Here is a 26,549-nt window from a genome sequence, read left to right on the forward strand (position 1 = left end):
GAAAAATATCATTTCTAAACTGATCAGAATATTTATACACACAAGAAATGAAACTCATTTACTGTTCTTCTAAAAGATAGCACTTTAGCTTTCGGCTTTGATGTCAGGGGAAGTTAATCAAATGTTTCCTCCCAAAAATGATAATGAAATTTATAATAACTTAAACAACTGGTGCTCACAATAAAGCTCTTCTCTATTAGCTCCTAAGATTTTGAATTCTTGCCTGGAACCCCCTTTGCCCAGTTTACTGAGAATATGAAATAAAAATGTTATTTTGTGTGTATAGCATGAATCCTGATTCAGATCTGCTTAACCTAAAGCACACTTCTCCCAACATTTTCTCAATTAAAAGGAAAATACATCTGTTCCATTAGTAAAAAAAAAACAAACCAACAAACCAAAACCAAAAAACAACCACCCCCTCAAAAAACCCCTGTGGCTTCTAGTAGGAGAATATTTTATTGCTCGCTTTCCTCCAGAACTAATGTGTCATGATATCAAGGTAAAATTTAAGGGTAGCACCCCTACAGCAGTAGGTTAGTTCAGATAGAATCTAACCAGTTTGTAACATTCAGGATTTTTATACTTTTGAGTATGAACTTCAAATTTTCCTAGCAATTAACTTCTTTAAAAAGAAATGAATATTCCTGAAATTATGATACATCATTAAGATTCTGTACCCTAATTTTTCATGCTTAATGAAGGCACATTGAAAAGAGAGTTTACAGAAATGTGTGTTTAATAACCTGGAAACTCAGCCTATTTAACTCATATATTTCTTAACAGAAGAACAGAAGGGTTGTGAACCTTAAAAATGTATAAAATAGTATTAAGATGTGTTATTTATATATAGATATTTTTTTTTTAACCAGTGACATAGTTCATCAGCTGATAGCATGTTTCGTCTATATTTCTGTCAATGCTCTCTCTGTATCCATAAGCTGTTCATTGTCATTCTTAGTTTAGGGAAGCCCAAGCATTGAACAACCTCACAATGAATTCCTGTGCCACTGAATAATTTCATTTGAACCTAATGATTGCATTAATTCTCTGCTATTCTATTTTGGTTCATACAAAATACTTTTCAGAGCAGTATCTGAGAATGACCAGTAGTGTATCAAGGAGCATAAAAAATAACTGATTGACATATTTGTTGTTAAAATCATAAATTGTGCAGAAAAAGATACAAAATTAGAAGGTAGATCCATAAACTATAAGCACTTTCAAAAGAATAAAATTTTATCAAAACCTATATAGTCCATCAAAACACACTAAAAGCCAAAGAACTGAGGATGTTAGCTGCCACTGAAATAATTAATCTGTGTGTTTAAGTATGAATGGTCTGTACCCAAATGATATTTTTCATTCAGATGACATAGTATTCTAAATTCCACAAATTTTATGATCACCAACCCCCCAGTATGACTATATTATAAAGTAGTTTTAGTCTAAATATTTTTTAACCTGCCATTTTCAAACCCAAATGCCTAACTATGTTTATTTTTAATTTAACTACACTGTACCAAATATGGCATAATTTCAACATTTAAATTTGAGTGTTCTTCAAATTTCCAGTTATAAAAGTTGTTTTTCTTATTCAGTAATGAGTCTGCATTTGAGCCAAGCAGCTGCATATGAAGGCTGCCAGAGTTGCTCTTCACACCCTTTTCAGTTAGCTGACTTTAAATTACTTTAGGTACAGGAAAATCTGTTTTATTGCTTTAAAAGGAGAGGTCAGTATAATGTCAGCCAATAGACAGAACCCTCATATATGAAATTGTTTTTTGATGCTTTGAATTTTTAATATTTGTAGTCTAATGTTTAATGTATTTACTTTGATAAGAGCCTAAACATAGGAAAATACAAACATTTATCTCATTTATTAAGAAAGCTATTGCTAATCTTTTTACTTGCCATTTAAAAAAAAAAAATTATTGTCAAATTGAAGAACTTTAAAGTACATACTGTTCCCACATGACTTTCCTACTCAAAATAATCTCATACAACTCCAAAATTAATGCAAGTTTTAAACTAGATGCTATCTTTAAGCATGTTCTTTTCAGCAAGGGGACAAAGTATATGCTAAGGCCAAATTTTCAAAGTTATATAGGCAGTTAAGAATGCGCATAGGCTGCGAAGAACACCTTCAGGAGCAGACGGTGGGCAGGGTGCATAAGCACACATGGGTCCAACACTGGTAACAGTGGTGACAATAACAGCGAAGGACATACAGACATAGCCTGCTTATTTTGCCTATTTGGATCTTCAGTTGCCTAAATATGTTTTAAAACCACTATCAAGAGAGATACATTGCTGATGTATCTCTTGACTGTCGGTACTCAAATATTTATCAACATTCAGTCCAGAAGCACCATTCACTAAATCTATTTGTAAATATTCAGCTGGAGATATATTTATTAAGTCTATGCATTAAGCTGCTAGTTTTTTCTAAAAAAATAGCCCAAATTAAATAATTTAACTAATCTCGTTCTGAGTGCAATTCAGAAGTTCATTTCTATGACACTCAAAAAAGTGACTGTAGCAGATGGTTGGTGAATTTTAAGCTTAATATACCACATTTACTGAGAAGAAATTAATGCCTAATAATAAAATTCACAGTAAATTATGTCAGAAGTTTATTGCGGAATTATAAAAAAGATGAGAAATGATATTTCTGTTGTTTAAAAAAGGTAAATGATAAAACAGTGAAACAACAATGACAAGGGAGAAGAACAATGTAATTTTAGAATTGTTGAATATTCTTAGCTTAGTCTTCAGTTACCTTAAAACAATTTGAGGGTCAGAACCTCATACTTATTGATTATATTAAAAATCTGTTAATTATCTTTTACTCAATTATCTGAACAGTTTCAGTGTCCAGCATGACATTTAGATAATGAACACAGCATTTTAATGGTATCACTAATACCCACGTGGATTTATTTAACATGTGCTTAAACCTCTAATTTTCAGGGGATCTTAGAACCTTAAATCAGCAGGACCTATGTATTATCAACATCACTTAAAACAGAAGTAGAAGAAATTTTTCATTAGTTAAATTCTCATAACCAGTTTGTAAACCAGTAGACCATATATAAAATGTGAGGAGCCATATCCAAAGTCCATTTGTATTGACTCAGACTTGTGTTAAACATCAGAAAATTTAGATTAGGCCTTTACACCCAATTATCTTCAGCTAACTGATCAAGTGCAGAAATTATAAAAGCCCTATTTCCTTAATGCATCCTTGTTTTTTGTTACCAAGAACTGCTAACATAGTATGAATACTATGGGCACCTTATACTTTGTTTAACCCATGCGCAGTAAACTCTGTGAAAACTAATATCCCAGATCACAATTCTACATGGAAACCTGAAGTTATGCCCCATTGATTTGTGGCATTGAATAGTTGTAAAGGTCTACCCCAGTGAAGAAGACTGCAAATCAGTGGGCTTGTTGATTTAATAGTTATGCATAGCATGTCTAAGAAATATAGAATAAAAAATAATCCTGGTATTTCAATAGGTGCAGGTAACTAATGAAATGCTTGTCAACATTATGGTGATTGAAAATTTTAAAAGAAACACTAAAAAAGAAAATATTTTAAAATATGGGAATATTTTTATTTTTATTAGACATGGATGTATCCCTTTAAACTGTGTTTGAAGACTTCTTTTCTATTTGGGAGGCCAGGACATACAGATTATTAAGCAAATACAAGGCATGCAATGTATTGTAATTTCAGAAAGGCACCGACACTTAGAAGACTTAGTAAAATAATATTTTATTATTTTTAAATACCATTTTCTCATTTAAGTCTAAATCAGTGTGATTTCTCTATTAATACTCTTTCATCCAGGATACCCCAATACTTAACACGCGGGAACTTAACCAATAATTCTGTTTTCTTCAAAGGACCTATTTTGATATCACAGTTGGTGAGGACACAAAACAATAAAACTAGAAATATGTCATTTCTCTCAGCAGCTTAATGGTAAATGGTGGTCATTCTCTTAGTTTTTATCTTGATGAGAGTTGTTTTATGCCAATAATCAGCTAAAGCTAAGAAAATCTATCCATGGTGATTTTCATGGCCAGAATCGGAAATTCTAGAAATGGGCATCTTCATCTCCTCTGCCAAATGTGGAAAATAAAGAGATTTTGTCAATTAATTTCATTCATAATAGTGAAATATTTCTATCTCTAGAAAAACTCCATGTAAACTTTAAACAACTTTTCCAGTTTAAACATTAGTTTCTTAAGTTTGTATAGTACTTATAAGCCCTCTTTACAGTCATTTAGGATTGGTATCAGTCTTATACCTTGGATACACAGTTATTAGATATAAAAGTAGATGACATAATGGCAATGATCAGTAACAAAACTTACATTATTAGACCACTAATTAATATTAAGAATAAAAAAGGGAAGGATCGATAAGAAGGCTCTTAACATATATGTTATTCTCCATCAGACATACCTATTGCTAAACCAAAGAAATGACAATGAAAAACAAGGAAATCTGATTTTCAGAAGAATATAGCAGAAAAGTCGCATTTTAGAAGGTGTAAAAACATGATACTTCACACAGGTATAATGCAGTCCAGATTTGTAGATGAGGCTATGTAGATTTATAATATACTATTAAATTAATTTCTTTTCTTTCTTGATGCACTTATATAAAAACATTATGTAGGCAAATATAACTCTAGATTTGTGCATCCTTTAGATTTAATTTTAATTTTAAAAAAAAATATTTTGTATAAGAAAGTCCAATTATACTTAAAACCATGTTGTAAAATATGGTACTTTACAAAGAATAAGAATAACCCACTATGTGGTATTTTACAACAATCAATATTTTTTTCTACTCCTCATTATAAAAATCTTTTTCCAAACTGCGTGAATCATGGGACATAACCTAAATCTTGACTTCCATTTCTTTGGAATTAAAGCATTCTCTGCCATCACCACCATGACGGACTGGTGATTGCTTTATTCACAGTGCAAACAGCCCTAAATCCTTGAACCATAAGATTGAACGAAAACAGAATTAAAATGTGGTTGGGGGAGATATTACTTAAGTAGGCAATGCCACTTCAAAACAAATTAAAAGTGGAATAACTCCATGTTTTGTTTATCTGTCTTACATAATTAAGTGTATTTAGCAGTTTTGTTTTCATGAATATGAGTATGAAGATGATGGGTGATGATAATTGAGATCATAAAAAGATTTCTGTTTCATTGTTGTCTTCTTATAGTTCAGACAAGTGGAACAGTCACACTTAACTTGCCACTCAAAGGTGTTTGGTCAGTGATATGAATTTGTCTTGAGGAGAATCTTCGGATTATTGATGATTATTTATTTTTTGCTACATATCGACAATGGAATGTTACAAATATAGCAGCTTTTCTGTTTGTGTTCGCAATCTTAATTACTACAAGGAGTTTTCTTTACAGATCAAACTCAAAGATGCGTAGCCTTCATTCCTTTCTTTTCCATGTCCTAGTGTTTGTTGCTAACAATTAAACAACTGACGCATAGCTATGCTTTTCCCCAAATCCCAAACTGCAAATGTGACAAGTGCATGTAATTTCTTAGTCTATTTTTCCTTCCTTGTACAGAAGTGTTTTTTGCCAAGCACTAAAGCTCCTGAACAGCCCTTTAAGGTCAAATCAAATTGTTATTTTCTGAACTGTAACAACTTGTTTTTAAAAGGAGTGGTTTTGAGCTACTTTAAAATGATTCACGAGCATCTTTTGCCAAATGTGAACATTTCTGTTTGTTTTTAAAAATCTTTTCATACAGTAAGTCATAGGTACAGCTTCTTGTACCAAGTTTTGTAAGAAAAAACACGAACTTTGTAATTTCATTTAGAACAGATCTAAAAATATCTGTAAACTTTAAAGAAGATAAACTGATTTGTGTGAGGAGCTGATTGTACATGGTCTAATTCTCTGTAATGTTTGTTTCCAATTATTTCCTAACATGTATCTTTTTAATCAACGATTCATTTGCTATAAAAGTTCTTGAAGACTGTTTTCCACAAAGGTAGATCTTTAAGGACCAAAAGTATCACAGATTCCTTTGTATAAAGGATGTGATTACTGCTTCTACTTCAGAGCAGGCTTCCTTGTTTCATTTAGAGCCACCATCCAATACACAGACATGGTATAATGGGGAATAAATAACACATTGATTGCATTTCACTTCCTAATTAATTTTCAGATGATGATGAGCATTACCATGAACAGGTTTCCCATGCTTTCCTGAAGAATGCAGACAAATGTTGGATGACATGAAAGAGACACTGGAAGACTGAGGAAGGCAATGTTAAACTCCCAGAGTGTCCCTAGATTTTGTATAAAAGTGGAAAGTGAAGTGAGGCTGCTTTATCTACAAATTCATGGGGCCTAAATCAGATGAAAGCTTGTAAAAAGTTGTGGATTAAGATTAAAAGAATGAGTAAGAACGGAAAAGAGTAGTACAGTAGGAACGGAAATAAAGTCTTAGGAAACAAGCTATTTCTACCTATGATTCTTAGCAACTTCTTCTCTATTCTCAACCCTTTTCTCTGTTGAGAAGCTCCTTTTTTCTCTAAAGCACAAACAACTTTTGAAGTGCAGTATCATCTTCACTTTATGACTGCCAACTAGTATATTGATGCAAAAGCATAGGCCAGCTTGTTCCCCTGAGACAGAGCCATTTTATAGCCCAGTATGCTGAATATTTATTACAGAGCGAAATTATTTTGTGAAAAGGCTTCACATTAACTCTTTATGCTAACACTTCATTTAGGAATACTGGAAATCTAGAGCAGAGTGCAGATTCCAGCATGATAATTTATTTTAATCCCCATGCCAACCATTTTAGGTCATTTTGTCTCGGCAGCTTTCTTGTCTGAAAATGAACAGCACTGAGGTCAGTAATTGCTGGAGTAGCAGCGGGTTCCTGAATCTTAGGGTACAAAATGAAGGGTTTGCATGAAGGAGGAAATACATCATGAGAAAAATCAAATGAGAGAATTTTTTTATTTGTTGTTTGAGGGAAGCTTGTATCATTTATGCTGGTTTTGTCTATAGAGTAATTCTGGAACATCAATTTGATGTCCCAGAGCTCTCTGTTTAAAGACTGGCACTGTGTGTTTGAAGATGTCTGAAGCTGTAGTCATTACTTTTAAGAAAGATTGCATTTGGAAATATATAGCTGGTAAAACTGAATTAAAACTCTATTACTAGTTATTCAGAACACAGCCTGAGTCAGATGGGTAATCAAAACTTCATTTCAGCATTGTGGGTAGAGACAAGATTTATGTTTCTCAAATATGTAACATTTCTACAGGATTCTCCTCCTTTTTTTTTTTTTTCTTGAAAAGAACTTCCTGCCTCATCTCTTCCCCCTGCTCTGCCCGTGGCCATCTCTCTGCTAGGCACTGACTGGAAAGCAACATAAAAAAAGGAGAGACTTCTCAGAAGGACAGCAGCACTGTGAAAGGGGGGTTGAAAACTCAGGTTTGCTAAGGAAGCAGCCTTTCTTTGCCCTCTCTCATTTGTGCACCTATTTCCAGTAGGTATCAGTGAGGAATTGAAGGGATGGAGACACTGAGTTCCATTTCTGAGCTACTATATGGTGAAGAGTTCTTTATTTCCATGCTTGTACCTAGTTAAATATTTGAATGACACTAGTCCTCATTATTTCCATTGGAGTGGAATTTGCTGCTTCATGGATTAAATTTTTGTTCCTTATTTATGTAAATTGAAATTAAATCACTTGTTATTTAAAAAAAATAAATCACTAAACAGAAGAGAAATATCTCATTTATACAGGTCCGGAACATTGAAAATTCTGGTCAAAAATTAACTTCATACTGATTGTACCCACTTGTGCCATTACCTGTATTGCTGCTTCTACTTCCATAACACCACCCAGTCCTAAAATGAGACAGCACCAAACAATATGCTGTTTTATTGCCATTATACTTTAAATTGCTAGAAGTGAAACATTGCTGTGTAGGATATGCGATTCTTTGATAATGCCTCACATTTTAACAGCAAGTTTGACTTCCATCTCAGGCAACTAAGTCCTAAAATATTTGACCTTAAAGAAATACTGTACTGGGTAATTAGCAATCCAGCAATAGGATGACTTCCATGTAAAAGAAAAAAGAAACAGGAACTGAAACTCCCTTATTTCTGGGTATCCATAGGAAATGCACCACTGATGCTCATAAATCTATGTGCTAGATAACAACACTGTTCCATGGTAGAATTCTGTCAAAAAAACCCACAGCTGTCAAGGAGAATTTGATTTAAAGGATGTGGCTTAAATATTAAATATAAGAACATTTTGTATCTGCTTCCCCAACAATAAATGGCTGGATTAGAGTGAACAGTAAATAGTAACAGTGAATGATAAACAAATCAACTGTGGAGACTGATTCAAGTACCAAGCCAAAGATAGTCCTCATAATTTCTGAAAGGTGTGATTATATCACATTATGATATGTTCTATATCTTCTCTATATATTTTATACATCTTATGTATATATAAAAACGTATACACAATATGTATTTTTGTGATTATTTTCTAATGTTGGGTGGGGGGGTGGTGTCGGTATTTTTAAGTTATCTCTATTCTTTAGCTGTGACTTGAATGAAATTAGTTGTTCAATATTTCTCTTTACTGGACAGCTTAGTTGATTTCTAATTGTTTGGTGGTTTCTTTTAACTCTTAAGTATTACTTTTGAACTAAGCTGCTTATGTGCATTTGGCCATCTGGTTCACTATACTTTTTCCCTGACCAGGTGAATCTGAAGTAGTCATATATATTTGAACTCAGAAGACCCTGTGAGAACATGAGCTTGTATTACATGAATGAGGATAGCGAATGTACCAAAAACCACAAGCATTTCTCAATGATGAGTGCTTTCAAAACGTAAACTTCTTTTCACAGAGACCACCCCTGCAACAGCACCCCCCACCCTCCTCAAGTTAGCGAAGTCCTGCCATGTACACCCAACACAATACTGTATACACAAATCTCACTTGACAGTAAGAGGAAGATCAAAACGTGCACGGCAGATGTTAGTCATACCATTTCATGTTCTGATGGAAGGCTATTGAAACTGATAGTAATCAGAGCATTATAAAGAGTAAACTAGAATAGAAAAGTAGCCAGCATAGATTTATTCTGAAGTCAATAGATTATTAATGAATGATGTTAACAGCATTTGCAGTGATCATTTCTGATTTTCATTATGATATGCTTCTTTTCCTGATATTTCTACTGTTATGCAATCTTTAATGCTTACAAGCAGTTCTTACAATACACAATGTTTGTAAAAAACTGCCAATAGTCATTATGGTTCTGTCTGTGAAAGTGTTTCTTCTTGGCTGGACCCGTGCGCTAACATAAGATCTTATTAAATTAACTGGGACTTCCTATATGTAACTACAGGTGAGAAAAAATAATCAAAATTTTACCATATCTATACATGTGTGAAAAAAATACAGACAGATATTTGTTGGTTTTTTTAGACTTTCCCATACTTTGGAACAGAGACCTTGTTTGGTGATTATATGTTTTCTGCTTTACCATGAACATAAATAAAATGTAAGCATAAAACTTTGTTTAAAATTTTATTCCTTAGCCAAAAGGATGCTAATATTTAAAAGATCACTTGAGAATCACTGTTTGTACAAAATGGGGCAGAGCAGTAGCCATTATGCTCATGACAAGGAATGAAATAAGGAAACCAATAATTTTTTAATCTCTTTTTTTTGTGTCTTCTGTGATTAGATTGCTGCAGCTCATGGGTGTCATCTACCTTCCAGATTCAATACATAGTCCCCAAGAACATGGGAAAAGAGCAGAAGGTAATGAACAACACTGACAAACAAATAAGCAATGCAGTGAGAGTACACATACTTTTTGTGAATACACTTGAACACAACCTCAGAGCTTTGGGGTTCTTTGAAAGAGAAGAACTGCAGCAGAAGGATGCTCTAAGCCACAGTCACCTGAGAATGATCAGGCATTTAAGAAATGCAACCCCTGACCAAACAGGTAATCCCTAATTCCCAGGTGTCAAGGGCAAAAGAAGCAAAAATTATGATCTTACCAACTCAGGAAAAACAAACTAACAAATAGGGTAAATTATTTTCTGTTGATTATTAAGTGTAATGTATATGGTTTAGTTTCTGACCCACAAAAGAGAGGTATAGCAAAGACTGGCAATTTAAAAAATTTTAGCATAAAATGCAGCACATGTCATTATGCACATATTTTTATAGATATATTTACTTGTAAATAACCATAGACTAATAGTAGCACTATTTCGCTCTGAAAATAAAAAATCTTGCTGGGGCTGTTAATTCAGACTCTTGCTTAAGAATAGGCTTTAGCGCCTGTCTGTGGTGTTTACAGGTCACGCATTTCATGGCCAGTTTTGACCACAGATTCTAATGCAAACAAAACAGCACCATTCATTACTAGCAGCTCCTTTTGTTACTCCAGCAGCTAATTTTCCATCTTAAATAAGATAAAAGTAATTTTATTGCCCCTGACACAGTTCAAATTATCAATTGGGTGGGGTTTAGCCCTCAAACAATGTTCTACCAATAGAAGAAACTATCCACAAGGCTTAAAAGATTTCAGAAGCCATTGAGGCTGTATCTTATAAAATTTTGATATGAAATGTGCTGTCAGACGTTTAGATTAACATTGATATAAGCTGCAAAATAGCATAGACAGTAACACATAATTTGGATTTATGACAATTTATTTAAAAACACTGGAGCTAGGGGGACAGAATTAGTGTGGATGGAAAAGCAAATTACATGAGATGGAAAAAAAAGCCATTCAGCATTTAAAATGTTAAGGAAAAAAAGACAGAACACATTGGTACTTCTTATTATTTTTGGATAAGATAACATTTCAAAGGAAACATCAAAATACCTCTGTAGGCTAGTATGCTAAGGTAAGAAGATGGCTGCTCTTGATTTCTAATGCCTGAAGTCAGGTCAGGAATACCAGCTGTGATAAATTGTAAAACAAGTATGTATAGTTTGACAAGCCAAGCAAGGATTTGCTTTCTGGAGTGTTTTAAATCTTTTGTTCTTTAGTTCTGTCCCTCAAAATCTCAAAGTTAGCTAAACAGAGCCCAAGATCAGGCATGGGGATTGCAGCAACATGAGAGCTTGTGCTGCACTTTGTGTGCACTTTATTCTCATCCTAAATCTTTAGCTGCTGAAGCTAAGCAGAAACTGTTGAACACCATAATCCTGATTAGGGAGGAGGAATATGAATGCAGCTCAGCAGTAACACTATATTACCAGTAACTAAAACATGCTTTCCTCTCAAAAATGTTTTTAATATCTACAGATAGATTACATTAATTACAGTCTATTAGGATTCTTTTATTATTTAAATCTTGCACTATGATAAAAGAATAGAGTCATTAAATGTAATTATGAAGAATTTAGATAAAGAAATTACTTGGAAGATATGTGTTTCTGAGAACAAAACCAGTAGTTTATCTGAGTATTTCCCATATAAAAAGAAAGCACTTGTGTTATTACTATATTTACTCATGTACTACCTTTTTATTCTCAGTATTATTTTTAATTCTGTTCTGTAGTATAATGGTACCATTTGCTTTTGAAAGGATAATATATTAGGAAAGACAGCTTCTAAAGTTTTCACAATACACACATGGTTGCACTTAAAAAAAAAATCTCATCTTCTTGCGGGCGATTTATAGAACCATATAGGTTGTATTGTTTGCTTTGTTAACCACATCTGTGTCCAGGCACTCAGCAAGTACATCCATCCAAATATAAAGGGCCACAACTGACAGCTGTAACAGTTCTGGTACACTGGGGAGAGAGGATGTGGGACCTACGCAGGAACATCGTGCCCCACATATCAATTCTGGGCAAAATCACAGTCCCAAAGTTCAGCTACTGGAAAAGATGCTGAGAGAAAGCTCTGACACAGCACTCATAAGTTATCTGAGGCAATCAGTACATGGGAAAACCTGAAAGAGACTTTGAAAAGCATTGACATGTAGACAGGATTCCTAATTTTAGCAGCAGGGATTTGCTGCTGAACATTGGTGTCATTTTTCAAATAACCTCCATAAACTCCTTCCTCATACACAGGCTTTCGAAAATTCACTCATAGATCCATAGGAAAAGCAAAGTCATCTGCAATTAGTCAGCTTTTATGATGCATTGCTATTTTTACAACATTGGGTTTAAAAAAAATCTATATCTTAAGGTGGTTTAGAACTACAATGCTTGGGCTAAACCCTGGACTTTTAAAGTCAGTGACAGATAACGTATTATTTTTTTAATGGTACCAGAATATGACTCAAGTTTGAGAAGATGCTCTAGGCCTCTATATTTTTAATATAAAAATATAAATAATAAAGGGTATCCAGGTTGCTATTCAAGAAATGAAGTTACTTCTGGAGGATGGAAATAAGTCATTCCCTTCTCTCCCATATTGCTTTGTCTTTAGTGTTGAAGCTATGTTCGGTGCAAAACAATTTTATAAATGAATGCAGCTTCTGTTTGGTGTTCACTTCATCCCCTTATGTATTTATCATCCTTTCTTGTGCAGTGCAAACAGAATATTTTAAAAGACCATTGTTTAATGACAATGTGCATACACAGCTCTGGTAAAACATTTATAATGTTTTATATATTATTATTACAGTTGGGAAACCTTAAAAAAATCATATTGAAAAGGCTGCAGAGTTCTGGGATCTGAAATACATTCACGAACTATTGTTTCTTGTAGAGTGAGGTCTTCTTGTGTCTGTACCTTATTCACCCTCTAAGTAAGTATCTGTGAAGGCGGCTGTAGTAGACTGAGGAAAGCACTGAGCAGCCCTGGCTACACATAGCTGTCTTCCATATGCTGACTTTTCACTCAAAATAAATTTGATTATTTAGGAACGTTTAGGTATTTACCTCTGGAAGGCTTCAGTGAACTTGCTTGGACATGAAAGAGATATAAAGCTTTCCCTTGTGTGGTTTAGAGGAAATTCCTGGAGGCTGAGCTCAGTGTAAATCAGGAGTAAAGGTGGTTTATTAGTGGAGCTGGTATAAGAAAAGCATGTGGCCACTGATTTGGATAGCTGACATTGATTTGGATAGCTGACATAAGGTAAAATCCTTTTGTTTTCCCTTAAGTAGTGCTTAAATCCATGTATGTAAGCACATTTTGAAACTCCTTGTGGCAATGCAACATTTTGCCACTTTTCTTTCAATGCTGTTTTGGTTGTGTTACTTTGATTGCTTTTTTAAAGATCAGTCATTCTTAATCAACTGTATTTATATGATTATTTAAATGATACCTAGTTATGCAATTAGTAAAAGTGTTTAGTCATCATCTGTTTTGAACATTGAATTACAATTCAAAAATTGAACTTGTTTATCTTATGGATATTTAAACATCTTTCTCAGGTACATGTCCCCCATTTTTTCTGGTTCTGCTAAACCAGGAAAAAAATGGCAAAAATGAACATACTTCTCGAGGGAGTTTTGATAAAAATATATCTACGTAGTAAAGAAACTTACAGAATAGGGCTGGGCCGCAATGCTCCGATGTATATTGTGCTTCCCACCTAGGCACTGTGATTCAAAATCATGATGCAGGAACTCCTGCCAAATTGATTTTGTTTCAGAACTGCATAGAAGTGCCCCTATAATGACTCAAAAATTAAAGTCTAAATATTTTGATGAGGATAGTTTCATTACATTAGGCACAGTTTAACTTAACCTACTCAGTGTAAATGAGACTAGGATAAGATAAGATGAACCCACTCTATTTCCACTGTTTATTACAGTCTTGAATCTGATAAAATACTTAGCATTGATCACAGGGGATGTTGAAAAGCACACAAAGGAATACAGGCAGTAGATGCTAAATGATTAGAATTTTTTCTGCAAATGTATTACATTTCAGAGGTTAAGTGGGTAAGGGAAAAAATGCACTGAATATTCACCTTTGAGAGTAGATAGCAAATTCGGTTCTCAATGTAATCACATCCAAAAATCATTCTGTTTTCACAGCTGCGTGCCACTGCACACCGTTTTAAACTTTGCATTTTGGCACTGGGAAGGAACAGAAGGTTAAAATGTGTGGAACAAAGAGATTCTCTCACCTCCTTGCCAATATTGGAATTGAAAGAGGCCTCACAGAGGCTGGACTGTGAATTTAATTAAGCATCCTTTTAAAGGGGATCATAAGAGGGAAGAATTTCCTTTCTATTCGTGTGACAACTTCTTGGAGTACAGTCATTAAATATTGGTTGGGAGAGGAAGGAAGTTGAGAGTAAGTGGACAGATGTGTAATTCCATTCTTACTGCTTGCTGACTACAGCATCCAACCCAGAGAAGGAAAAGATGAAAACAAGTACTTTATTGGTGGTATAACCCAGCCTACAAATCACTGTTTCCCAGAACTCAGAAGGAGATCAGGATGATTCATATCCAGAGCCCTTCTTGGGACTGCTTCTACAATGGTGTAGTCCAAGTCCCTGTGCTTTATGATTGGGATGAAAGTCTCAGTCTAGCCCTAAGCCATCATTGATAAATTATTGAAAATCTGGCATTAAAGAAGTCACTACTGTTTCTGAGTTTGTCCTTGTTCTGTAGGAAGAACTGTCCAGGTCTCACAAAGATTAGCATAAAACATAAGATAAAAATGACTTTCTCTTTTCTGCTGTTCAGAAGTCCAGCTGACAAAAGAATGGCTTCTTTTCAACTTTATTTCCAGCAATATTTTCTGAGTCAACTTGACCATTTCCCCTTTTGATATCAAAGTAATTCTGTAAAGGGAAGTCACTGAACCAGAAAACATACATTTGGTCTCCCTGATTTCCAGTATTCACGACCAATTGAATGCTTATAGAAGTCATTGAAAAATAATCCCATTTGATTCACTCCTCATTTTAAGTTATTTACAATACAGAGTATGCTGACTAGCACTTTCTTGTGCTGTGTGAAAGTATTAGGTTTTGACTCACAAAGATAGCTGTGGGAAAAAAGCTGTAAATATTACCGAAAATGTGTGCCTTTACTCTCTTTCTAAAGAGGAATAAAGACTTCAGTTCACACCAGAAATGATACAAAGAATATTCTTCCAATTCATTTTTTATTTGATCATATACTAAGATCTTGAAAGAAGAATCTCCTGTGTAAACTGCTCTCCTCAGAAGACATTACATTTTTTTGCAAGTTCCACTGCAAAGAACACTATTTGAAGTATTTGTTTTCCTATGCTTACACTATTTTGTTCAGAATAATGACTTTTAAACTTTTTCCTGGGTCACATAGTACCTCTTTTCAAAGTAAATCTGGTCTTCCGCCATGTGCAAAACTAATGTACATGAAGTCAAATTCTGTGGCATCAGTATGGACCAGGCATTTGTCAGGAGAGGGAAATTAGCCCTTCATTTTGATGCTGTTCTTCTGGTTTACGTAGATTTATCATTGAACTCCAAGAGGGATTTCAAACAGAGCAGAATATCTTTGAGAAACACAACTATGAACTGAGTCAGAGAAGAAAACCAAGATCTAAACACGACAGATATCTGAACAAATTAACTTCAGAACATTGGCACAAAGATACAAGAATATATGGAAATGTTTTCCAGGAAATCTTAAAAGATAGAGACAGGAGGCAAAATCACCTCTGCATTAACTTTTACATTGTTGTAGCCAGCCTGCCTTAAGACAAGATTTAGGATCAGACCATATTCATATTCATTCCAGAATACATTTTTAAAATTATTCTCTTCTATGTTAGCCCTTTCATTTCTGCTAAACAAATTTCTTCTTCCCCTGACATCCCAAGGAGAACCAGAAAGCCTAACAGGTCCTGATATTGTGCAATGAAAGTTGTTGGGTTTTTTTTTTTTTTAATTTGGAATAGAAGCGTCCTGTGTTCAGTTAGTACACAGACGCTGAAAGAAATTATAAACCTAGCCCATAACATCTTTTTAAAAAGTGATATAACTCAGGATAACTTTGCTGTAATTTTCTGATACACAGTCACAGTTGGAGAGATTGCAGTTGCAGAGAAGTTCGCAAAGAATTTTTTTTAATTCAGTCATGTTCTTATGTATTTCTTGATATCTTCTCTGAGATTTATCATTTCCTCAGAGTTATTTTGATGTTCTGCAGGTTTTTTGTGGGTAACTGTGTTTATCAGTCTTGCTACTTTTTTAATATATTTTTTGAGAAATTGCGGAATTCAAACCTTTAATATCCTCATAAGAAACCAAGGTTTGGAAAATATTTGTAAGGAGTTGGCAGTAATGAGCATGGTAAACCACAAACCAAAATATTAAAGCAAACATGAGTTAGAATCATGAGAACTTGGAAATCTTGCCCGGCAAGCCAATGCATAACTTTCAGAACTCATAAACTCAAGTAGGAGCTTAAATAGAATTCCACAACATTTATGACTTTCTCTTGAATTTTATTTTTTGTGTAGTTTTAAAATAGCAGCAACAATGGTCCAATATGCTTCCTTGCAGTGGAAAATCATTTGCTGAATGGCATCATCATACATCAGTTGAAGATCTGACAGTTATCTTAAAGCAGTTTAAACAATTAATCTGAGGGATGAAAAGGGGTTTTTTCTTCTTTTTTTTTTAATATTTTGTTTTGGTTCATGTCTTTCAGATATGGATAGTCCAAACCAGCTTGCTTATTAAATTTTTATGAGTTTTTAAGATTTTTTGTGTTTGCATTGTGAAGTTACAACCTTTTCATCTACCCTGTACATGCACATTAATAAGTGTAGCATTGGTGATTTCAGTAAAGCTGATGCACATTTCCATGGGAGAAAAAGTTCTAGTAGTGGCAGATGACACTTTCTTTTTTGTGGCCTCTGCCTGTGTGCTTGCCATTTTTAGACAGAATGAAGTGGAAAATTATTCTTGTGAAATCCTTAATTTACTATGATCGCCATTAAACTTCCAGAACTTGTCTTCTCACTGTTAATGACACTTTATTCATCAGTTGAAACTTGTTTCTAGGAGAACCTAACTGTCAGGACTTTTTCTTTCATTGACCATCACCATGAGATTTACTTGAACCAAGAACAGATGTAGCCATTTTGTTCCCCAAGCCACCATGTGATGACAGGGTTTGAAAACCTTCCATTAGTTGTTACAGCCTCCTACCTGAAAGACACATACTATGCTCTCTCATTTTTTTCTTATAGTTATTATTTTTAGTCTAAAATAAAAGCAATTTTAGACTGAAAGAGCGTGTATGGGTTTTGCACAGGAAGAAACAAAAATCCAAGTACTCTTGCACCCTGCACAGGGTGATTGCTTGGTGATACTGGCTTCTAACTGAGATGTTGTCAAAAAATATTTATTGCTTACCAATAGCAAAAATGTGTATGTTGAGAACAGCAAGAAAGTTTGAAGAGCTTTCAGATCAGGAATACTTGGATTCTTTTTTCTTTTGTATAAAATCATTTTTCTGTGACCACATTTTTTTAGAAGCATTAGGCAAAATACTACAGATAATGGAAAAAGGAGTAAGAATTAAAAGCCAAAACATAAGTATTACTTTCAATCTTTTTAACTTTTTTTTTTGTTTTGAGGATAAATAACTGGATATTCATACACATAATGAAAAGAATCTGTGATAAGAACACTTGAAGAAAAAGAATAGAAACTTTAAACACTTAGATTAGTCCAGTGTGTGACAAGAAAATTTTGTACAAGATCTTGTACTAATGTTACTATCATTTGAGAAGTAGTGCAAATGCATAGCCACGCAGCCACACATACTGGCATACTGATAATTTTTTCTGTCTTATATTGACAACAGACCCAGTATCAACTATACGACACTGTGGAAAAAGATCACCTTAAAACCAAAATTATTATTTTTGGAATAACTGTGACAATTATAATGCCAAAATACTCCAGAGGTAGAGTGGCATAGTAATTCTCTTTACAAAGAGATGAAGCCTGTTCTTCAATTATTTTTTTTATTTCTCTTTTTTCTAAGATTTACTACATATAGAGCTATAATTGCTAACAGCTTGGTTATGAAAGCAAAATAAATTATCTACAGCTGTGTAAATAACAGTGACTGAACCAAAGAAATTAGGGGGGAAATCAAGTTTGGGTCAAGCAGAAACAGAAAATTTTAAAATCTGGATTAATTTAAACAGAATCCAAAAATATTTCAAGTGACCTTGATGGAAACACAATATTTAATTAAAAAAAAAAATTATGTCTTTAAACCATTCCTATTTCCCTATTTCCATATTTAACCAAAATTATATAAGCACGGTCCTATTTGCCAATGAATAAATAAATTCACTCTGCTGTAGGATTTGTGTTTCTTTTCATTCTTATTTCAGAAAATTTTGAGTCATGCTATAGTGAAAGCACATACTTCGCAAAAAATCTTATTTTCTATCCCTTCAGAAATAGGAATTTCTGTCTTCCTATGGAATAATATCATTCCAAATATCATCTGCCTCCTGTCAGAATGTATTTCCCTTGACAGTTCGACATTGCCACAATTATCCATTATGTTGGCATTTCAGTTTCTTTTGAACTGTATGATGCATCCAGTTGCTACAACTGTCTCCAAATCATCAGACAGTTTTCTTGCTTAATGTGGTCCATGGAGGGCAGGAATACATTATCCTGGTTCAGGGATCCTGCATGTATCTGCATTACAGGATTGCCAGGTGCGGATTCATACTGTTGCTCAGCATTACATTCAAAAGGCATTCAGAAACTGGAGAGCTGAAAATGACAGGGCTAAAAGGTAAATACCCTGGTAGCAATGCTGGTTATAAAAAAGAGAATTGATGTTCTATAGCAAAATATCCTTCAAGTCCCCTACTTTAAGGATCCTAGTCTTCCTAGACTGACAGATGAACAGGGAGTGAGAATGCAGGCTGGCTTGTGTCAGTGCCATTTCTAATGGTCTAAACACCGTAGCTGTGTTGGTCAGAGAGAAAAGCCTTCCTGTGCTCAGCAATATGTAGTTCTAGGAGATCCTGGAGTGCATAAATCTAGTATTACTAAACCCAGAATGATGACCAAAGAAAACCTTTCATGGGAAGAAAATTCTTTTGACAGTGGTCCTAAGGAGAGCCAGAGAATATAAAAGTAGCCTCAAAGCTAAAAACTCGTGTATAGACTCTGCACAAGTTCAGGATCTTAAAGCCTCATGCATCCAAACATGTGGGACGTATTCGTAGAAGCTGAATGAAAGTTCTCTGCAGGGGAAGCCAGGCTGGACCTGAGACACGGGAATTTTATATTGTTTGTGGCAGAATCAGAGTCCTCCTATTCCTTACCCTGTTGACTGAATCCCATGACTTTGATCCTCTACAAAAATTGTATGTATTTTTAAAGAAAAAAGAAAGTATCCATTTACCTTCCTAATAATTCATCTATTAATTATTCAGCAAATTATTTCTTCTTAAATACAGTCTTTCCAATTTACTATGAAAAACCTCCATTTATGTTTCTTCCCTAATTTTTTCAAATAATTACAAACTAGTGCCTGATATCATAGGTGCCGTAAGGTATTTAAGGAAACGGAAGAGTTCTGAGTGATTGAAGTGTCACCAAATTTTGTTTAAACAAATTTTGCTAAACTTTACTAAGATTTATGTTTGTTTATCCAAGCCCAAACACATACAAAAAGGATAATAAATCTCACTGTAACACTAAATATAGGTGTTCCTTAGGGGTATTCAGAATGTCAGTGAAACTTTGCAAATTTTACTTATTCTACCATGAATTCATACCATTTCCACAATATGCTGTTTTATCTAAGACTTTGCACCCAAGAGAGAGATGAACCTAATTTAACAAGAATATTTGATTCACCAGAGTACTTGTGCCATGGTAAAATTTGCAAATGTATTTGCATTCTCCTGTATAGGTTTTTGATATTGTACCAGACTTTGCCTTTAAAATTAATGACTGAAATATTTCTGAGCAATAACCTTCTAGAATTTTATCATATCATCTAATGATGTCTCTATGGCCTACATATGATCTCTTTGAATTAGTCTGTCTTTGTTCCGTAAAATCAGTCTGATGAGAGTGGACAATACATTTGAGGCAAAGGAATACACTGAGGGATGGTTCCTCAAAACCGCTGACTACAGATATGAATAACTTTGAGTTTGTGTTAGCCAATTATCCATGTAAGGGAAATATTTTATAACAACTGGATAAAATCATCATTTTCAGTAGAATGAACATTTAATTACATTGAACAAAAGTGTTTGCCTTTTTAATAGTTTTGTTCTTTAAATAGTTCCTTTTTTTAATATATAAATGATTGTGAAAATTGTGCAGTACACACAAAAATCTTCTAAATACCTGCAATACTGCATCTACTTTCAGTCTTGGAAGTACTTCTTTTATAATGACATTTCTTCACCATGTGTTGAAATAAAAGACTAAAGTATACATTTGGTCTGGGTTTTTTCAGTTAGATTTTTTTATTCTTCTATCTTAAACTGTTCTGAGATGGTCATCAGGGTTTTATACATGATAGTATCAACCTGCCTTTGTAATCAAGAACAGAATCATATGCTGCATACTACACATCAGAAGCTTCCTTTGAAAGCCAGTATTATAAAATATTAAGAGCTGATGGAATTCTACATGGTATGCCACAATGTGGGCAACTTAATATGTCACAACATCGACAATGAAAACCGGATATATTCTGTTCTGGATTTGATCTTTTCCCTTCTGGAGCTTTTGGGTCCCAGAGGAAGATTTAGACATAACCTACTAATGTAGGTAAAATTCAAGATAGCTGTGACTCATTTGGAATCAGTGTTTCCTTTTCAAATTATCTGTACAAAATTCAGATCACGCCCAATATTGTTACGCAACATTCTGGAATTAAGCTTTTATATTCACATTTTTGTTGACACCTTCTTTATTGTTATCATTCAGTTCCCCAGAAACAGAAATCTAATGGCTGTCCCTCCTCTCTCTCAAGATATCAAGAATTTCTTGCGTTTGGTCTAGAATTTTTTTTCTTTTAATTTCCCTGACAGAATATTCTTCAGCTTTTAGGCAGTCTGCAAAAGTGGGATTTTATTATAGAAAGTAGTGTTTACTTTGAATAAAGTTTATTTTATAATAGAAATTACTCTTACTTTAGTCCCAAAATTCCACCTCCTGATTTACATCAAAGCTCATCTACCTGTTGGAAAGGGAAGGAGGTAACAGATCTCCTACTGCAGCTTTAGATTCATGATCATGTAGACATCTATCTTCAGGAAAGGCAGCTCTCGCAGAAGATGCTTGTATAGCTGAGTCTTGATGGCTTGTGGTGAACTGGATGAAGTTCTGTGTAGAATGCGCTAGGAGAGCCTGCTTTAGCAGGTTGGGCTAGATGATCTCCCGAGGTCCCTTCCAACCCTTGCCATTCTGTGATTCTGTGATTCTGTGAACTACAGAAGAGGGACGCATATTTCCAATTTTTCAGCTATGTATGTGAAACAGAAAGTAGACAGCCCTGGGAAGTTCAGGAAACATGGGACATAGGAAAGCACAAGAGAATTTGGGACACTGAGAAATCTGGACAGCTAGCCAGACTTTGTTTGGGGGTTTTAATCACATTTTCTACGTCAGCTTGACATTTCTTCAAAGTTTTCTTGTGTATCCCTAAGGTCCTCTACATTCTCTCAGATTGCCTTCTTGCCTTTATACAGAGAATACGTGGTGTTTTCTGTTTTATTTTTTAAATAATGTTTTAAAAATCTATTATATAGTGTCCCTTATTTATCTAAAATATAAAATAATCTGTTAAGCTACCTTAACCACTCAATAGATGTTTGCTAAACCTAATGAATAATTTGAAACTTAGGTATGATATGACAGAAATGAAAAGCAGCAGTAAATTGATGATGAAGTTGGGATAACAGGATTTTAGCTGCTTATATATAGAAGTAAATTCACATACTGAAAAAATAAGTGCTGTGAAACAGAACACCAAGAAAAAGGCTTTTCACTGCAATGCAATTCTCTTTTTGTTATTGTTTTCCTCCTCTCACCTTTAGAGAGTTGTAAGGGAAGCTGCCACACGTTTCTATCTTATGTCTTGTTCTGGTCTGCCTTAATTCAGTGGATAACACATCAGCCAGTCTTCATTTTTACTGTGTTTGTACATCAACAAAAGTATATGGAAAATAGGTTTATGAATTTTCTGACTTTCACAGTATTATCGATGCCACTGGCTGCACATTTCTGTAGCTGGTAGATGAGCCCTAAAATTGCTGAGAAACGTAGAAATAGGCAGCCGTACTGTCAACACGCGGCGGTTTGTGATGGGAACACATTCTCTTCAGTGCTGTATCTAAATTCTTCAGATCAATATGTGATTTGTGGTTCTTCAAATACTCAATTATCTCAGGTTTTGAAGATCTTGCCTGAAGATAGCAGAAAGAGTATTGATTTGTCTTTAATATAATACTTTTTGAAAGTAGTGCTTGAAACAATTTCAACTTTAAATGTCATGTTTTCCTATAATTATTTTGATCAAATAAGTATAGCATTTGATCGTTATAGGCATGGGTAATTCTGCCAGTTTTTACAGAAAACATTGCAGGATCTTTGACAAAAATACTTGTTTAATCCTTTCTATTTTCTCCCTTGCTTACAATATAAGACAAGCGATAGTTATAGTGCAATGATCTAATGTAACCCTAACACACCGATACATTCTGAACTTCTGTGTTGTATGTTTAACTCCAGCAAAGATTAGGGTGATGAAACACTGCAGAGCACAGTCAATTGAGGACACTAAAACCTGGGCATTAAATCACTGATATAGTCAAATATATGGCCGTATTTATTGTTTCCTTTCTGAGAATGAGAAATACTACAAATGTTGCAGTAAATGGAAGCATACATGCTGTGATAAATAGCCATTTTTCAGTTCGACTTATTCCATGATGAGTGCAGTCAAAAATACTCTGAAAGAGTTTCTTTAAGATGATTTGGGAGATGGAGGATCAGAAGATGAAATGCTGTTTCATTAGTCCTTACCTCAAATACAGCAGGAGCAAGTGTGACTGTAATTACGACCCTTTAAAAAAAACCAACTTAACTTTATGCTGGTATGTGTCTAGAAGTCTGCTGTTGTTTTTCAAAGATCTCCCTGCTTAGATTCTTTACTTTTATCCCTAGTTGGAAAAATCAATGAAAGATTTTAAAGAGCCAGGTCACTGGCACTCGGACCATGTTTTCTGCAGTGACCTCCTCCTCCCTAACCGATCTGAGAACTGAGAGTCTTATGGCCAGAGAGCGTTGTGTGAATTGCACATAGTCAGGTCAAGGGATCTTGTAAATGAAGATTTTAAGAACGGCTTGTCCATTCTAGACAACAAAAAATAAATCAGCTTAAATAGCCCAAACAGTTTTTATAAATGAACTTGTGTTGGACTAAAAGAAGCAATCATTAGCAAAATGCAATCTGTAAGGCGATCCCATTCAGTGCTACCATATTTCAACTAAAAGTTCTTATCTAAAGAAGATAAGATTCCTGCCTCATTTATTTTATTTGTATAATATAGCATGCAAGTGAACGCTTGCCACCATCACACTGAAGTGATAGCCACATAGGTAAGTGGATAACACCACTGAAATGATGAAAAAGGATTAACTTTATTTAACACTACAAATTATATCCCTTGGTTGAAACTTCCCTCAGCCACTTTTTTGGATGGAGTTCGGTCTTCCTTCAGGTCTCGGAGGAAAAGCAGAAACGATAGCATTTTTGTTCCTGCTCAGCTGGAGATAAGCCAGCACGAGGCTGGAGACTTCACTGCCTTGGAAAGGCAGCTGCAAGTAACGGTACAGGCAGAACAGCCTAGCAGGAAAAGATTTCACCTATGACCTACTCCGTTTTGGACCGAATTCAGGAAAACACTTAAGCACACATTTCCTGCTCCTTATTATGTCCCACTAGAACTTAAGCACATGCTTAAGTGTCATCTGGTGCAGGGATGCTTTCCCTGAACAAACCCATCAGAGAAATAGACTTTCCTCCTCCTCCTCCCACCCCCCTGCTCCTTTCTGCCTTCCTGCCTGGTGCCTCTGTCAGCACAGCTGCGAGGATGGAGTTCATCTAAACACGTGGGCAATTACCTGCACCTGAGGATCACCATATCAGACAACACAAAAAAATGTGTTTCCCACAGTTTTGCTTAATGACTGTGCAGTCTACTCAGGGCTTAATGAGGTAAAAGAGAAAAGCTGTTGGGAGCTTCTTCTTATTTTATATCAACAATTAACTACCATGGTTCTTGATCTATGGGAATGGATTGAATCTTATGGATTTAAAGGCAGTAATGACTGAACTTTCATCCATGCTATCAGATGATTTTCAGGCTGAACAGAGGTTATTTGCAAATGCGCTTCTTTCCACTTTGAATCTTCTGTTCTTAAAATCTGAACTGAGTGCATATTGAGACAAACACTGTATATTCCACATTACTAAGCACTCCTGTCTTGATTGTTAGTGTGCAATGATATGAAGCGAGGGAAGCTCCACTGCTACTCTTTGCTGGAGGGCTAGTTCCACTGGAGATGTAGAATGATTTAACTGCTATAAATATAATTCATTGAAATGTTTTAATGCTCAAAGAGAAATGGGAAAATGGGCTGTACACTCTAGATGTGCTAAGTGTAAGGACATTACATTTTACTTTTTTTGTCTCTATGTTTTTTTCTACGCACACAAAGACTGTTGTAGGAAGAAGCTTAATTTCCAAATCTGATTCCTTCTGTTCATAATAAAATCTTTATTAAATAAGCACTGGAATAAAGCTAAATTAATCATGAGCAGCTAGATCCACCAACGCACTTATGTGCAACAACACTGAAAACTGCAGCACATAACAGTTAGGCATCTGCTCCCTGTAGCTGCTCTACGCCCTGAGCAAGATGGCCAGGCTCCTCCTGGATTTTATGAAGGCAGTTGGACCTTTTGGAGTGAGGCTCATAACAGTTCGACTGCTGAGGGGGAACAGGCTAATGTTAGTAGTGAGAAATTTCTGGGGATGGCAAAATTAATCTTAACCCAGGTCCTTCTCTGAGATCAGGGAGATCCTAAATGAGTAATGGATAATACGCATGGCATGGAGGGTGGAGCATATCTGTAACCCTTCAGACACAGAAGGGATGCACATGACACCTCTTACCACTCCTCCTTGTACAAACCGTGCGGTAGATAAATAAACCCCACCTTTCCTCGCTGTCTGCTGCAGAGCCTGTGTGCAACAGCCTCCCTCATCCGGACAGCGGCAACGTGCAGCAGGAGCAGGAATTGCCCTGGGTGACATAGTGCGCGCTGCCAGCTACGCCAGAGATTTCTTCCTTAGGACTGGGCAGTGACCTAACTTCTACATTTTCTCATGTGAAAAAATGAGAATAATAGTTGCATTTACCTCAGATTCTAACTAAATGCAAATTATTGTTTTCCTGAGTATTGTACTCCCCATACCATAAAACCAAACCAAACCTGATTTTACCTTCCTATCATCTCTCTCCAGTAAACACCTGAAGGTTAGTTTTGCTCAACTATTATTCACTTCTCTACTTTGTTATGTTTTGGGGGTTTTGGCTTAATTGTGAATTAAATTGAACTATTTCAATCATCAGTCCTTGAACAACACAGAGAATAAAATGCATATGCAAATTCAAAATGTATATTCAAATCACTTGGAATTGACAGACCAAGTATTAATTACCGATTTCTGTGTAGATGTATATTTGTATATAACTACACCTGTCTAGATACATACATATATCTAGCATGACTACCTGGTCTTAAAATGCTTAACTGCAAACAGAAATTCACAATAAATCAATATTATCAAATGAAATGAAACACATCAATTAAATACATTAATACAACAGCAGTCAGTGCATCAACACAAATGCATTTTGCTTTCATTTTCATAAATACAAACTATTTTTACTTCGGTATAAACTATGCATACACCTGTGATGAGAAAATAGAGCCATGGCTTTAAGCCAGTAATCCATTTAAGAATATGGGTGATTTTAGTTTGTGGTGACGTCCTGCAAAACATGAGGCCCATGTGCTTAAATTTAAGCACTTGCTAAAGTAATTTATAAATTAGGAACTGAACCCATTCTTTGATCCATCTCCTTTTCAAAAACTATTACATTTTATTTAAATTCAACAAATTTATAAAATTTAGAAATCAAGTCAGTTGTGCAAACGTCAAGACCTGACCTTAGTGAAAATCAAATATTTCAGAAAGTTTTTTTTTTATCAGATGGATATCTGAGAGCCTGAATGATTTGTGTGTAAACAAGAAAATTTTCAAGTTAGTAGTCTTATTTTACACAATAGAAATGTTTGTATAAGAGTAATGTGACAAGCATTTGTAGAATTACGTCTAATATTGAAGTGTTTCATATTTTTGGCAATGTGGACATCGATGTAAAATATTAAACACTCAGCACTGAATACACTG

This window comes from Egretta garzetta, unplaced genomic scaffold (assembly GCF_000687185.1).
Source record: "Egretta garzetta isolate BGI_Z169 unplaced genomic scaffold, ASM68718v1 scaffold31, whole genome shotgun sequence".
NCBI lineage: Eukaryota > Metazoa > Chordata > Aves > Pelecaniformes > Ardeidae > Egretta > Egretta garzetta.